The following is a 17242-nucleotide window of genomic DNA, read 5'->3' as shown; positions in this document are numbered from 1 at the left end:
AAGCATAGGGAATAGTATGTGTGCCCCCGTCCCCTCCCCCACCCCCACCAAAATATGATACCCCCCTCCCTTATTTTTAAGCTTGGAGATAAATTATTGGGGGCCTATCCCTAAATTATACGCTTATCACTACAAGAGGCTATTCATATTAGCGACGCTCACACAGCGACGCTCAAAAAAAAAAATTCCCGACGTCGCTATGAGCATCGCAAATTTACAAAGAAATTTGAGACGCTCATAGCGACGCTGGCTGGGCTAAAAAAATAACCGAGCGCGCCCAAAAACTCAGATCTCAGATCTGAGTTTTTTGGCGCCCTCAAGCAAGGAGCAGGTAACTCTCTCTCTCTCTCTCTTTTTCTTCTCCACACACACACACACACACACACACACACGAGGAGAGGAAGGAGAGCCAGGTATTCTCCTTCCCTCTCCTCATTCTCATGTTCCCTTTCCCTCTTTCTCTCTCCCTCTCTCTCTCTCTCTCACACACACACACACATAGTGTTTTTGAGAGAGAGAGAGAGAGAGAGAGAGAGAGAGAGAGAGTACAAACAAAAACAAAAACGCACACACACATACATAAACAAAGAATGCACACACACATTGAGAGAGGAAAAGAGAGAGAGAGCATGCATAAACAAAAAACGCACGCATTGAGAGAGGAAAAGAGAGAGAGAACATGCATAAACAAAAAACGCACACATTGAGAGAGGAAAAGAGAGAGAAAACATGCATACGATCCAAAAAAATGCACACACATTGAGAGAGAAAGAGAGAGAAACGAATTTAACGTTGTAGGAAACTAATTAAAATTAAAAGACCTAAAGATCTAGCCAACGAGGAGTTGAACTCAAGACCTATTATTCAAGAGGGAAATGGCATAATCAATCTATCATACTTGGCATGGGTGATAGAAAGGTTATACCATTTATCTCTTTTTATTGGCACACACATCCACACACGCGCACACACACAAGAAGAAGAGAGTTATAACGTCGTAGGAAACTATCTTAAAAGACGTTAAAGATTAGGTTATATGTAGACTTACATTAAATTAGATTTAGGTTTATTTTTAACTAGATTTACGTTTATTTACGCTAGATTTAGATTTACGTTCTAGTAGATTAGATTTAGGTCTCCATAGACTGCGATGCCTGCATGAAGCGGGTGAAGAAAGCCCTCAATGGAATATAGGGTATTGCTGCCTTCACTCATGGTGGGCTCCGTCGATCCAAAAGTACTGGTGAAATGTCTTCAGAAGATAGGGAAGAAGGTGGATCTTCAGGGCGGCAAAAGTCACTACATCCCCGACACAATGACCATCTAGACAACCTCTAGTCATTCAACAGCAACTTCAAAGTTAGTAACAAGAGCAAGAACGGTCTAAAGGGCCAATGGCTGTCGTCAGATGTGGATGGAGATGAGGCAGCGTCACCGCCGGAAGTTAACTCTCACATCTTTAGTGATGAGAATGCCAACTCTTGCCGAGTTATGTGAAAAATTATGTGTTAAATCAGTTTTAAGGTTCTTATAATCCCTGTTAGCTTAGTTCTTTGTTTTTAATATAACATAATTTACGTTAGATTTAGATTTATGTTATATTAGATTAGACTTAGGTTTATTTAGGTTTACACACACACACACACACACACACACACACACACACACACACACAAGAAGAAGAGAGTTTTAACGTCGTAGGAAACTATCCCAAAAGACGTTAAAGATTAGGTTAGATGTAGACTTACGTTAAATTATATTTAGGTTTATTTTTAGTTAGATTTACGTTTATTTAGATTTACGCTTATTTACGTTAGATCGAGTCCACGCAAGAATTACTTACGGTTTAGGGTTTAGAGTTAGACGAACAGTGAAAAGATCTACTGTGAAAAGATGTTAAGATGCTGTGAAGTGCTATAGCTAGAGAAGAGGCAAAGGGGTTTTGTCCACTACATGCAGTATCATGTAGACGTGGGTGTGTAGATTTCTTGTACCCACAAATATAGGTATTGACCAATAAAGACGAGATTATAACCCGGTGGTTCTGATCTTCGTGCACCTCTAGACCGAGGTGTGCGGGGATTGGACATGACTAGAGAATGTGAGGTAAAGAGAGAGAGAGAGAGAGAGAGAGAGAGAGAGAGAGAGAGAGAGATAAGATGAAGAATGCCAATAGAATATTAAATTTGTTGTCCAGGTTATAAGTTTTTTATCCTCATTATGAGTAGTGACGAGGATGTGGGACCGTCCAACCGAAACACCTATCTCTCAACGAGGGTCTTATGTCCTTGTAATCAATGCAAGCATGCTGTGCGACGGACAAGACGTGTTTCTTTGCAGCACGTTCGCGAATTTGGCGAGTTCGATCCATCTATTATAGATCGAGTTGTTGCCAATTATAACTCGTTGGACTCTGACGCTGGCCAACAAGCAGCAATCTTGCAACCCAATAGACGTGTTCGCAGGCGCTTTGGTCAAGCAGCATATGTGAGGCCACAAGATGTAGCCTCTGAGAGCTCGGGGGATGATCATGCAGAGCACATTCCCAACGAGGCAATGTTTGAGCCCGAGATTGATGAAATGATCGAGACGATCATGGATTCAGAAAGGCTTATCTATGATGATATGAAAAGTGAAGCCGATACGCCATTGTATAATGGAGCACGTATGTCTAGATTGAAAGCACTCCTGGTTCTTCTCAACATGCAGGCAAAGTTTAGATGGAGTGACACTAGCGTCACAGCGCTTTTCAGGTGATCTATTACAATTAGTTTACTTTAATAAAACTCTAAATGTATAATGATCTGATAGATTTTTACACGACTGTATCATATTTTTATGTTGTGTAGATTGTTGAAAGAGCACATACTACCAGCTGACAATGTGATGCCAGATTCCCGAGATGAAGCAAGAAAGATTTTGCGAAACTTGGGGATGGATTACAATTCTATCCACGCTTGTCCTAATGACTGCATTCTTTTCAGAGGGGAATACATAGACATGGAGAAGTGTCCGAAATGTGATTCCGAAAGATATCGAGTAGATCTCCACGGGACAAAAATTCCACAAAAGGTTTTGCGACATTTCCCTCTGCTTCCTCGCATCAAGCATTTCTTCGAATGTAAGTCCATGGCCGCCCTAGCATCATGGCATGAGGAGAATAAATCTTCGGATGGTGTGCTACGAATTCCTGCAGATTACGTAGCCTGGAAACATATAGATGGAACATGGTCGGATTTTGTCAGGGAAGCTCGAAATTTGCGCTTAGGCCTGGCTATGGATGGCGTAAATCCATTTGGTCAAAGATCAACATCTTACAGTGTATGGCCCGTTGTCATCGTCAACTATAACATTCCCCCGTGGTTGACTACGAAGAAGGGGCACCTATGGCTAAGCTTGATTGTGCCAGGGAGATATAAAGTGGGGAATATGGATGTGTATCTTCGTCCACTATTGGAAGAGCTACAACAATTGTGGATTGGCATAGAGGTGGTGGATATGAGCCGACACACAGGACGACGGAATGCTTTGATCAGAGGCATTCTAATGTGGACCATGCATGACTATCCCGGGCTAACAGAATGCTCAGGTGATCTATTGACACTCCTCACTCAAACACTTTAAATCTTGTTTTTTCCCATAGTTGATCTATTATCATGTGTATACATGCAGGGCTTCAAACAAGCGGATACAGAGCATGTGTCACATGTGGACCTAGACTGAATGCACGTAGGGCACCCTCACTGAAGAAGCAAATCTACGAAGGTCATCAAGCGTATCTTCCAGAGAATCATGTGTTACGCGACGGCTTTTTGGGAAGAGAGCCACCAAGGATGTCTGCACAAGCATGGTTAGAGCAGAAGGAGATGTGCGATGACGGATTGCCTCCAGGGATGAAGAGACTATCTCTATGGTACGAGTTACCATACTGGCCTCGACTCATGATCAATCACTTGCTCGATCCAATGCACATATTCAAGAATGTGGGTAATCTACTATGGGACCATCTGACCGGCAAGAAAGATACTTTGGGAGCCAGAGTTGACCTTAGAAATGTATAAGTCATACACAGCAGCATGGTGTAAAGGTCGACATTTTAGGGTGGAACGAATCAACAAAAAGCGTTTTACTCAAGATTGTGGAATCATGGCAAAATTTGAACAGTCTAGTCGACGACGTTCCTCTGATGCAGATCCTGTGGTGGCGGAACTCACTTACTTCGGCACGCTGCAAGAGATTTTGAGGATCGATTACAGAGGATTTTTTGTCGACTTGTTCGACGTGCAATGGTTCAAGATAATCATGGAGGGTCTCAACGCTACTGTGCGTAGAGGAGAGTCTGGTTTTCTTGAGGTGGATTCTACTAAGAAATGGACTGACCTAAGAGACACTTTCGTACTACCCGAGCATTGTGAACAAGTAAGTATGTAAATAGTTAACATCCCCCTTTTACAAGTTATGTGCTTGAAAGCTCTCATGTAAGTTATGTGGCTCTGGCAGGTAATATTTCATCGTACAAAGTCTACATCAAACTGGTGGTACGTCATAGAGGTAGCCCCTCGTAGTGCAAGGACGTATGAAGGCTACCATGTGCCAATCACAACGGCATCAATGGAGGAGATCAGAGAAGATGCTCAATCAAAAGCCGCTGCGGTGGTGCTAGACGAGCATCAAGATGCTACTACTCTATATGGGGTGCATGCAGAGGAGCTACAAAATGAAACAGAGGATATGTGTTTAAACGGAGAGCTCTATATAGATATAGGAAGTTATGCTGAGTTATGCGAGGATGAGAGAGAGATCTCTTAAAGCCACAAATATTGTATTTGAACAATTTTGCTCCGTGTTGGAAAAGCTCTGGCTCTCTAAGTACCTTCCATGGTGTATAACGCTCTTTTCTACTCGCGCTCACATCTTTTGATTGAAAATTATGAGTTTTCGACTTGCCTCTTCTATCACTCAATTCATTGCGTCATTGTATTTATATGCGTCATTACGTCATTGTATTTAATGGTCTTTGCGTCATTGTCAACTCTATTCATTCAATATTAAGTTTAAATATTCGTGTGTTTAATGCAGGTATGGATGATGAGGAGTTTCTTTCTTCTTTGTCACCGCAGCAGAGACAGTGGTACGTGGAGCGTCATCGCTCTGGCGCATCATCGTGCGTTCCTACTCCATCCGCATCTCCCTCTCTTTCGGAGCATTCGGCGCACTCCGAAGCTTCGGCGTCGACGAGACGAGCTTCACACTCGTCTAGACACCGACGCTCTAGTGGTGGCGGTGGCGGTTGGTGTGGGGATTCCGCCACCGATGCCTCCACACCGCCTCGTGTTCGACGAGGCTCTTTAGCGTCCCCTTCTTTGCCCGCCCCCACACCAGCCACAACATCGCCATCTACGCCAGGTTTTGCACGGCTGACTGTTCCTAGAAGCTACACACCTCTACCTACTCCGCCAGGAGCCACCCCACTCGACACTCCTCGCTTCGGGGCCCAGACGCCGGTGGAGACACCTGACCTCCGTACCCCCATCGACACGCCGCTAGAGACCCCTGCCGGGACACCCAGGTTCACGCGTCACCGGCCAGAGGGCTTGTCTTACTCCATCGACTTTAGCGGCGGCATCATCATGGATGATGACGGCAAGAAGGTGATCTCGCGCATGCGTGGTCTTTGCTCTCAGCTGTTTAGACACTACATACTAAACAAATGGAGTGAAGTACCAAGTGATTTGAAAAACAGAGTCATCAGCATACTTCATGATGAGTTTCCCGTTCCAACACGGGATCAACGCTTCAATGAAGACCTGATGAATATTCGAATGCGCGAATACTGCAAACACAAGCGTTCCGAAGTGCAAAAAGCAATCAAGAATGGGTGGAACAGGCCAGATTGGCTGGCCAAAGAAGATTGGAAGAATGCGAAGAAAGCAGCGCGCGAGAATCCCGACAAGTGGAAGCAACAAAAGGATGCAGCCAGAGCGCGAGTAGAGGCAGGGAGCTCGCACCACTTGGGGAGCGGTGGATGGGCATCATTTGAGGCCGATTTTGTAAGTGTTTTCACATTGCTCTTTATGTTCGATAGTTTAAGGTGTATGAGTTTTTTAATTCTAACATAATGAAATCTTTGTATGTTTTGACAGTGGTCGATGACAGGACGTGATCCCACACCGTACGAGCGCGAGTACGCAGGCAGGAAGGGCTTAAACGCCCTGATGGACATTCTCAGTTCTCGCGGCGGCATGGTTAGTATTAGGGTTTACTCTTTTTTATTTTTTGTATTGTTTTATAAATGTCGTTATATGTTTATACTTACTGAAAGCTGTCTTATTGTCTTTTTTTGCAGAATCCGACAGATACGCCGCTTGGACGCGATGAGACGTCTGACTAGACGATGTCAGTTTAGCCGTAGCTAGATAGCATTAGTTTAGGGTTTCTGATAGCTTATGTATCATGAGACGGATTTTATACGTCTTTTTGAACAATGTATATTATTACATTTGTCACCGCAGTTCCTTTTGCCAATCAATTCTTTATGCCTATGATGTTGTACAATTGTCATTATTACATTTGCCAATCAATTCATTTTGCCTATGATGTGTACAATTGTCAATTTTGCAAACAATGCGTCTTGTGGGTGACTATTTTGGGTCTATTATCTACCCTTGCACTTTTTTTAAAAAGTGAATCAAGTACAATATGGTTGATGGGTGGCAAGGCATTCAATGCCCTGCCACCAAAAAAAAATTCTCTCGGGCGTCGCTATAACCGTCGCTATTTATGGCTCTGTAGCGTCGCTATGAGCGTCGCTATAGTCTTCAGTGTAACCGTCGCTATGATCGTCGCTATGAGCGTCTCTATATAGAGACGCTTGTAGCGACGCATATAGCGACGCTCGTAGCGACGGTTTTAGCGACGCCGGGGGTTATAAAAACCCAGTGTATTTCCATCGCTAACAGCGTCACAAGAGCACACAACCTCTTGTAGTGTATGTAGCTTGTAAAAAACCCCCCCTCCCTTGCACTTACATGGTGCGGTAAGTTTTCCATGGCGAATCCCCCGGGAAGAAGCCAAAGAAGCGGTGAGAAAAGTGAAAGAGGTAGCAGAACATCAAAAGCATGTAGAGGAAGCCACTGCACAAGGAGAAGAACAACGTGCTCAAGGTGATGTGTCTCCTAGGATCTCTTCTCCTGTCTATGAACACCAAGATCAACCACTTCTGAGCCCACCACCATCACCGGCAGTTAGAACCACAACAGCTGAGCCAACAAAAGAAGCAGAACTTGAACAAGAAAAAGTAGCTGAAGCTACACAAGAATCTGAACAACAAGAAGCAGGGGGAATCTCAGACCAATGGACTGCCAGGTCCCGGTCCATCCGCCCAACCTCCCTTTAATAGGCTCCTAGCCACTTCCTTCCCCTTCCCGCTGGCAGCCGGCCTTTGGCCGAGTCCGTGACCCCTTGGTTGGCCCTTGGCCTGACATTACTCCCCCCTTGGAGAAGCGTTTTCGTCCTCAAAAACAAAAGTGGGGAATTTCTTCTTAAGAACACTAATGTTTTCCCAAGTGGCACCCTCTTCAGAGCGATCTTTCCACTTGACTAAGGCTTGACTACGTACATGATAACGAGTACGGAGTTCATGAAAATCTAAAATGCGTTCAGGTTCATGCGGTTGAGTGGGAGGTTTAGTGAAATCAACCAATATCTGCTGGCCGATAACATTGTCGTCCCCATGCAAGCATTTACGTAAACGACTTACATGAAATACCGGATGGACACAAGAGTGCGCAGGTAACTCAAGTTTGTAGGCCCTATCACCAACTCGCTTGAGTATCTTGAATGGCCCACAATAACGTGGAGATAATTTGGGTGTAGGTCCAGTCTTTAGACTTTCTGAATGCTCTGGCACACGCAAAAATACCTCTTCCCCTTCCGTGAAGGTAACTTGCCGACGTTTCTCATCAACATGCTTCTTATACCGATCATGTGCTTGTCGAACATTTTGACGAGCAAGTCTCAGCATTTCCATATGATCTTGGAGAAACTCGTTGACCTGTTGGAGCTTCTCAGTTGCCAACCCCACCGTCACTGGTGATCTAGGTTGAAAACCATACATAAGCATGAATGAACTAAAGCCAGTTGTAACATGCTTAGCACTATTATATGCAAACTCAAGAATAGGAAGATAATCTTCCCAATCTGATTGCTTCTTGCTAACGTATGCTCGTAGCATATCCTCTAGCACTTGGTTGACTCGTTCCGTCTGACCATCTGTTTCAGGGTGATGAGTCGTACTTAAATTAAGTTGTGTACCCAATCGTTTAAAAACAGCCCTCCAAAAATGACTGTTAAACTTGGGATCACGATCACTAACAATGTTACTTGGCAATCCATACAACCTGTAAAGATTTTCCACAAATAACTTAGCTAATTATGGAGTCTTAATGGTTGACTTGGTTGGAATAAACCGACAAAGTTTAGTCAACCGGTCTATGACCACCCATACCGAGTCATGTCCTCAAATAGTGGTTGGTAAACCCACAATAAAATCCATGGAGATACTTTCCTATTTACCATTGGGAATCTCTAAAGGATGTAAGAGTCCTCCTGCTTTCAGGCGATCTGCTTTATTAACTTGACATTTTTGGCAATGCAAGACATAGTCTTGAACATACCCATGCAAACCTGGCCAGTAAAACTGTCGTCTTACGAGTGCATAAGTTTTCTTAATGCCCGGGTGCCCTGCACTTGGACTATTGTGACATTCATAAAGAACATGGCGCCGAATGTCCGTGTCCGTCGGTACACACACTCTCCCCTTGTGGAGTAGGTACCTATGGAAAAATTCTTCCATCTCTGCAGTTCATCACTCGAAAGAGGAGAACTAGGTGTGGAGGAAACAAAACCACTACCAACATTGGAGTGAGAAGGATCCCTCTTTCTAACATAGCTCCACACCTTGGAGTATGCAGTATCATGCTCGCACTGACCTTTGAGAGACTCCAGAAACTCACTCCGCAATTCCGTGAAAAGGAGAGAGTTGATCTTTGGCATTCGGCTGAGAGCATCAGCCACTACATTGTACCGCCCTTTGTGATATCATAGCTTGGCATCATACTCCTGAAGAATCTCAGCCCACCTGGCCTTGAGACCCTTCAAATCACTTTGTTGTGTAAACCACTTGATGCTTTCATGGTCAAACACAATCTCGAACTGTGCACCATACAAATAATGTCGCCATGTCTTTAAAGAAGACACTATTGCATAGAGCTCTCGTTCATAAGTAGAGTAATTCTGTTGTGCTGAATCCAGCTTCTTGCTTTCAAATGCAATTGGCCTTCCCTCCTGCAGAAGGACTGCTCCAATCGCATGATTACTAGCATCCGTTTCCAAAACGAATGGCTTTAAGGGATCCACAATAGCCAAAACAGGAGCTGTGGCTAATGTGTCCTTAAGGTTGTCAAAACTTTGTTGTTGTTCTAATCCCCACTGAAAGGTCTTGCCTTTGGATTTTAGCTGATCTGTCATGGGAACAGCAATATGGGCATAGTTTTCAACGAATCGATGATAAAACCCTACAAAGCCCAAAAAAATCTGGAGCTCTTCCAAATTTTTGGGAGAGGGCCACCTCCGAATGGCATCCACCTTGGATTGATCCATGTGTAACCCTGTAGCCGAAATAACATGCCCCAAGTAGTGAATTTCCTCCTTGAGGAAATCACATTTGGATTCCTTGGCGTAGCAAATGAAACACTCTTTTCAAATGTGCTAAGTGCTCTTCCTCAGAGGCACTATATACAAGAATGTCATCGAGGAAAACGATAACAAACTTTTCCAAGTATGGTCTCAAGACACTATCCATGAGTGTCATGAACGTAGCTGGAGCATTGGTTAACCCAAAGGGCATCACCAAAAACTCATAATGTCCAAACCTTGTTTGGAACGCTGTTTTGGGTATATCCGCAAGCCTAATGCGTACTTGATGATACCCAGATCTTAAATCAATCTTTGAAAATATAAGAGCGTGGGTGAGCTTATCAAACAGCTCATCCACTCGTGGCAATGGGTACTTGTTCTTAACAGTAACCGCATTTAATCCACGGTAATCTACGCACATGCGCATACTACTATCCTTTTTCTTCACCAAGAGAATGGGAGAGGCCCATGGTGAAGAACTTGGTTGAATAAACCCTCTACTGAGGTAGTCAGTAAGCTGACGTTCCACCTCAACAGCCTCAGAATGACTCATTCTGTAAGGCGGTTTACTCACTGGCTTACTGCCTGCAACCACGTCTATGCCATGTTGCACAGAACGTGTCGGCGGTAGCCCTGGTGGTAAATCATCTCGGAAAATATCCTTGAATTCCCTTAAAAGTTCCTTTAATTCATTAGCAACATTTGCTTGTTTTGAATTAGTAGACATAGCTGGAAGAGGAGAGAGAGAAGAATGCAGCGTTGAGGAAGTTTTATTCAAAACATTATCAACATTATAAACAAAAAATGGCACAGTGAGTAACACAAAAAGAGTTATTCTATTGCATCATGAGAAGAGAGCTTCATAAGCTCAACTGTACAAATAAGTGGTGAGGAAGGTACATCCTTCTCCCCCAACAGCAGCACATGCACACCATTGGATTCGAACATTAGACTATTATGCTCATAGCCACATCTAAGTGATGATCCTAAACTATGCAACCATTCACGACTAAGAACCACATCTGCCCTCTCCATATTCATGACTTGGAAATCCAAAGAGGTACAATATCCTTGAATTTCCAGAGGTACATCTTTAACCTGAGTTTCCCATATCTCAGCATCATGGCCGTTAATCATTGCTACCTTGTAGCGATGGGAACTCGGGGTTTGGGGCAATTTTAGTTGTTTCACCAATTTATAATTGACGAAATTGTGCGACGCACCATCGTCTACCAAGATTCGCACCCTGTGCCCTTGGATAGAGCCATGCATACTCACCAGCTCATGTGGTCCGAAAGTCTGCTGCCACATGGAGGCTGTGATATAGCACTCATGCACCGCCTCGGTGTGTGTTACCTCCACATTAGCAAACTGGGAAGAGGATTCAAGAGGTAAAAGCTGCACCATGTGCACTGCTTTTTCCTTCCCCTTGTCTTGAGCAGCAGATTTCCCCTTGGGACAATCCTTTTTGTTATGTCCAGTTCCCAAACATTTAAAGCACAACTTTTCTTTTTTGGCTTTCTCAAACTCTTCCGTTGAGAGAGGACCTCGTGACCCCTTGGGATTTTTGGAGGTCTCTGATGCAGCAGATGCAAATTTTCTTTTATGATGCACATGCTGTGGACGTGTTGAAACAGGTGTAGTGTCATGCACAGGCGAACTATGCAATGCGCGATCATCGGGATCATCATGGATGTGAGCTTGCACTATTGCGTCCTCAAGTGTTTGTGGATCCTGGGTTTTAACGTGCTTCTTAAGCTCGGGTTTTAACCCACGGATGAACCCACGTACGTGCTCAAAGGTGTTCATCCCTTCCAGCTTGAGGATCACATCCCGATAATGGGAAATATATTCCAATTTCTATCCTTCTCATTAGTAGGTAGAAATTCCTTCCTGAATGCAGTCTCAAAAGCTGCCCAAGTCTGTGGTAGGATGCCCTTCTCCTTGAGAGACATCCACCATTTGTAGGCCTTGCCGTCCAAAGTCAGACTTGTCTGAGCACCTTGGCTGCATTCAGGGTACGTCGAAGGTCATGAATACCATCCCACTTACTCAGAAAAATATTCACGGTGTCCTTGTTTCGCTCATGCTCTTCTCCCCGAAAAATTGGTGGCTTTGTATTTTTCAACAAATCGTCCACCTCTTTTTGGGTCAGAGAGTGCAGCGGTCCCGGAGGAGGGCCTTGCCCAACAGCCGTCCCTTGGCCTGGTGTGGAGCCGTGCTCCTAATTTTGTTGACCAGCAGGGCCCGTGGCCAGCTGCCGCATAGGCAACTGAATCAAACCGGATAATGTTGTGACATTCTGATTTAATTGTGCAAAATTCATTTCAAGCACAGTCATGCGTGTTTGCAATGCACGAAAATCTTGCATATCCAGCAACTCATACGCATCATCTGTCGCTGTTGCAGTACGGTTACCCTCCGTGAGGGGAACCGTCCGCATGGCATCGGCAGACGAAACGTGTGCGGACTGCTCGAAATCGAAGGCATGATGCATATCTATGTCTAAATCCATGCTGTGAACGTACTGTGCGAGAAAAGAGAAGAGAATACCTGAATTCCAACGAGCTCGTAGCAGGTTGCGATAATTAACTGTATAATTACACCTTTGATGGGAAAGAACGCTGAATTCGAAAGCGAACTTCAATCCAAAACGAAGAGTAGCTTGAAAATAAGGAGCAAATCTGTAGTCGATGATTCACTCGAAAGCACGGAGCAAATTCGAGGTGCCAATAACCTGGTTTGTAGCTGATGCAATACACCAGGGAAACTTGAAACTTTTGAACGAATTTTTTAGTTGACGAGGATCTGAAACATATGAATTAATTGGCAGGCCGTCCGATGCGGCTTGCATCGTATGCAACCGCCAAATCGGTTGAAACTGGGTGACCAAATTGTGATTGGTCAAAACTGGAAAAGCCGAGGCTCAGCAAATTGGAACTGCTGAATGTGCAGTAATTACAGCCAATAGCAATTGTTAGCGGCTATGGAGTTGAGGATAAGAGCAGAGGAAGGAATATGAAGTGCTTCAGCCAACTCTATGTGGGCACCACGGTTAACCAAGGCCACTAGGGTTGGCTCTTTGAGAGATTTTTTTTTTTTTGACAAAATTTATTCTCTACAGACAGAGCCGAACTGTGCCATGACGAAGGAGATCATAACTTGAACTTCGACCCGATTCTGAGGGCGCCACAGTGACGGAAAATGCTCAGCTTGCCCTTGTGCTCCAACTGAGCCTAACTTTGCTTGGTTTGATGCAAGTCGAAAACACCTTCTTCCCCGACGAGGGGTTGCTGCACACACGCGGGCTTCGGCTTCCTCTTCCTCGTCACTTTGAGGTTGCATGCAACATGCATCCAAAAGCAAAACGTGCCCTCATTTATAAGTTTAGCTCTGATACCAATCTGGGACCCATGGACTGCCAGGTCCCGGTCCATATGCCCAACCTCCCTTTAATAGGCTCCTAGCCACTTTTAGACCCCTTCCCACTGGCAGCCGGGTCCGTGAACCCTTGGTTGGCCCTTGGCCTGACAAGGAACAACACAACAAGCAGTTATCTCTACTCAAGAGCAGCAAAGGGAGAAAGAGCCAGAGACAAAAAAGGGAGCCAATCCTACACCAGACGAGGACTCCACAAAATTTTAGCACACAAGAGAACAAGAGGCCAAGAAAACACCCTCTACCTCAACACAACAAGATAAGGTTGTTATACCACACTCTACCTCAACGGAGAAATATCAGTAGCCACAAGGGCAACATCAGCAACCAGCAGCCATGATGCAGCCAGAGGTAAAAGAATCTGCAAAAACATCAAGACAACTAACACAAATTGAAGATTGGCAATCGAATGATGAAGTCATCGTGCAAGTGAACGAATATGCTAAGCAAATGCAGGAGATGACAGAAAGACTTCGCTCAACAGCACTTGGCCGTAGCACATGGGCCAAGGATTTAGAGATGGTGATTGACACACTCCAAGGGAAGATGGACGACAGACTCAATGTCATCACCGATCTACAGAGTCAAGTGCAGGAGTTGAGACCGAAAGTTGAACAACATCAGCTCGCAATAGATAAGCAACAGAAAGAAATGGAAGAACTGGGTGATCTGCTTACCAAACTATTAGATGCATGCAAAGCCAAGGATGATCAGCTGATGGAAGTTACAAATGAACTTCTAACTACAACCCTATCAGCTCAAAAGATCCAGGTACAGTTAGATGTGGCAAATGCTTTCCTACAATACTCTGAACAAAGAATCAATGATCAGGTGATATTCTTGCGGCAAATAGGAGAAATCCAGTCGTCGCCTTGATCAAGGGAATAGAAGAGGTCTACAAGGAGTTAATAAAGAAAAATAAAGACCTCGATCTGGAGCTGAAATTAGAGCAGTCTCAGCGTAGACACCTGGCCTTGATGCGGGTCCAAAGAGAAGACGAGCTGCTAAAGTAGATAGCTGAACTCAAACGAGTCAACCACCTACTGAGAGAGGCATTAGGAAATTTCAGAGGTCATTTGGAGGGCCATATGAAGAGAGAGAATAATAGAGCGCGTCCAATGAGCACGAAGGCTACATTACGTAGGAAAGTACGTGGAAAGACTCAAAAAATAGGAAAATAGCATAAAACTTTCACGAATCTAGGATTGTAGCATCGTAATTTCCTTCCTTTTACCGAGCTTTTAGGTGCTTGCATGTGGTCCCACTTCTGATATTCTCTTATGGTCATTAACGTACTGGAGGATGACCATTAAGCCCGTACAAGATATTGGAATTATAAAACACTTTCCCTCCATTAGAATGCTTTCAAAGTGAATCTCCCTCCACTAAAGCTTTTGTCTGAGAGCTATGGCTTCCACGTCTTCTCGCCCAAGAAGCTCCAGGTGTTTACTGTCTCTCACACCAACAACCAAACAACTACACTTTGCCTAGAAGGCCAAGTAGTAGCATATCCTCAATTACGATATCAACTTCAATAAGTGCAGAGAACCAATGGGTTGGACAAAGGATAAAAAAAGGTTCATGGGTCCTCATGCAACCAAGAAGACCCAAGAGGTCTAGTGGTATCAACGTTTACCGCTCAGCATGGAAGGCCAGAGTGTTGGATTTCAAAGTTGAAATCGGCAAAAGATCTGTAAAGGAAGTTCTTGTTCAGCATGTGTTTACCCATCCAGAGGTGATAGCAAACAGTGGAAATGTATCAGATATACATCAACCACGTTGCAATTGTAAGTACTCTTGACATGTGAACTTACTGATACTCTCATTATAACTTTTCTTATATATTTTGCAATGTTTCTCCGCTTGTTATGAGCAATGTCTCCATTCTTCACAGCTCAATTACATTAGATTTGTCATTTTTGCTTATTGATACTCTTAGTTTAACTCTTCTTATATATATTGCAGATGTTTATCCCTCTTCTTATGAGCAATGGGAGCCTGTGGAGTGCATAATAGGCCTCTTCCATGTTGTTCATGCCCACATTGGTTCTCTACAGTATTTAGGGAGGAGCAGCAAAAGACTGGCTGATGAGGTAATATTTTTTTATGACCACTTCTACCAACTCAGCTCAGGGAATAAGAATGGCATGTTGGTGAAAGTGCCTCTACCAACCGATTGGAACACTGTGGACTGGCCAGTTCCCGAGGAAACAATGGTGGAGGCAATGCGAAGTAAGCTCTACAAGGATATACAAAGGTCTCTACATAGCTCTATTCCCACCAAACTGGTTAGAATTGCAAACTTTTGTCTTGTTGCACTCTTCACAGAGTTGTTTCATAGCTACAACATCCGTGTTACGAAAACTATGTTCATGTGCAAGTCATTTCAGCAGTCATCCTGTGACAAACTTCTTGACAGAGGATGGTATGCAAAGGAAGAGATTGGTTTACGGTGTGAGGTCGCGCTTGATACTCTAGTTGTCAAGTACATGATTGCAAGCCAATCACTGTTACTCTCGTTTTGGTATATGCAGTCACAAATGCTCAATGGTAAGTACATTCCTATGGACCAGGTTTCTGCAGGTTTGGAAGATAATCTTGCTGTGGATGTGGAAGTGATTGATAAAGAGCATGGCCTACTGTTGATGGTTACAATAAGGGAGCTATGCAGTCTTCAGCATTTGCGGCATGACATAATTGAAGAGTCAATGGACAAGGACCTATCAGATTTTTCCTTTTTCCTAGCTGGCCGTAAGGTGATGCGGCGAAGGGAAAAAGATATTTTGTGCAAAGAGTTGGATGGTCGGGTTGAAGTAGTGTCAATGTAACAGATATTCTTGTGAACCCAAGTGTATACAAACGACTTTCAATACATGAAGTTTATTGAGCTCATTTTTCAATTGTGCCCTGTGAAAAAGTGTGCTTGAAATACATTTCTTTACCATGTCAAATCTCTCTCTCTCTCTCTCTCTCTCTCTCTCTCTCTCTCTCTCTCTCTCTCAATGTTAGACAAGACAAAGACATGATAGAAGAGTCATCTTAATTCATTAGAAAGTACAAACTCGTCCGTGAACAAAGGACTGAGATACAATTTCTGTAAGTATGGAATCAGAATGTCTTCAAGGTAAAAATCGAAGGAATGCCCCTCGAAAGAAGGTGGTGAGATAGTTGTTCCCGGCGGATTTAGTTCTCCCTTTTCAGGAGTATCATCAATCAGTAGTGTATTAGTTGCATCAAAGGGTACACCGATTTGGCTAAACGGTTTGTACAAAAGAGGTAAGTGTGGTTTTTTAGGGTGGTAGTGGCCCTCAACGGTAACGCATTTTCTTTGATCATACAAAAAGGCAAAATTTGACGTGTAAGCGTCGCATACACTGCAAACTATTGTAACTAGTGGCGACAAGTTTTGCCTTTGCATTGAAGACCATATGGCAACTCTGAAGCGCGGAAGAAGAAACTGAATAAATTCCTTGGTTCCTGGACGAACCACGACTCGACAAGTTCCCATCCGAAACGTTTGCAAATCCTTAAAGGGTTCTGTGTCACCGAGAGGCACCCGCATCAGCAGCAATCCATTGACGTCCAAGATAATCAACCTCTGTAAAAGTTGACAAGTACATATAAGTAGTTAGAAGCTGAACATATTTTGCCATACTTGAATAGACATTACCGGAACAACCGTATCTATAGGTAGAAAGGGTCCATACTGGGTCTCTGTAGTGTTGATGTTGTTGTTGCTCTCCTCTGCTTTAGCTTCATCATTCACATCTTCATAGTCATCATTCACATCTTCATCAGGGGTCTCCCCCATGGCTCTTTCTGCCTCATTCAAGGTTTCCTCCAAGGTCTTTTCCTCTCCCTCGGTTGACCGGCTTGCCTCATACATCCTTGCCTGATCCATATCAGTTTGCTCATCCCTAGGCCTTCTTTCCTCATCCATATCCTTTTGCTCATCTATAGGCCTGCTTTCCTCATCTTGGGTTTCAGGCATAGGCTCTTTTGGCTCCTCCACTGGCTGACTTGGCTCTTTCATTGTCTCCTCTGGTTGTAAACTAGCACCTTCCATATGCTCATTTGACCTTTCCTCATCCTCGGCTCTTTCATCTTT

The 17242-nt window shown here is 44.0% G+C and overlaps 1 pseudogene; it reads left to right on the top strand.

The window, feature by feature from the left end:
- Positions 1-13470: 13470 nt before the first annotated feature.
- Positions 13471-17242, top strand: part of LOC147453946 (G-type lectin S-receptor-like serine/threonine-protein kinase At1g34300) — a 70672-nt pseudogene continuing 66900 nt past the window's right edge.

Source organism: Adiantum capillus-veneris, chromosome 7, assembly GCF_014529385.1.
Source record: "Adiantum capillus-veneris isolate H3 chromosome 7, ASM1452938v2, whole genome shotgun sequence".
Taxonomy (NCBI): Eukaryota; Viridiplantae; Streptophyta; class Polypodiopsida; order Polypodiales; family Pteridaceae; genus Adiantum; species Adiantum capillus-veneris.
The sequence above is the reverse complement of the archived record's forward strand: the minus strand, read 5'-3'. Positions and strand labels throughout refer to the sequence as shown.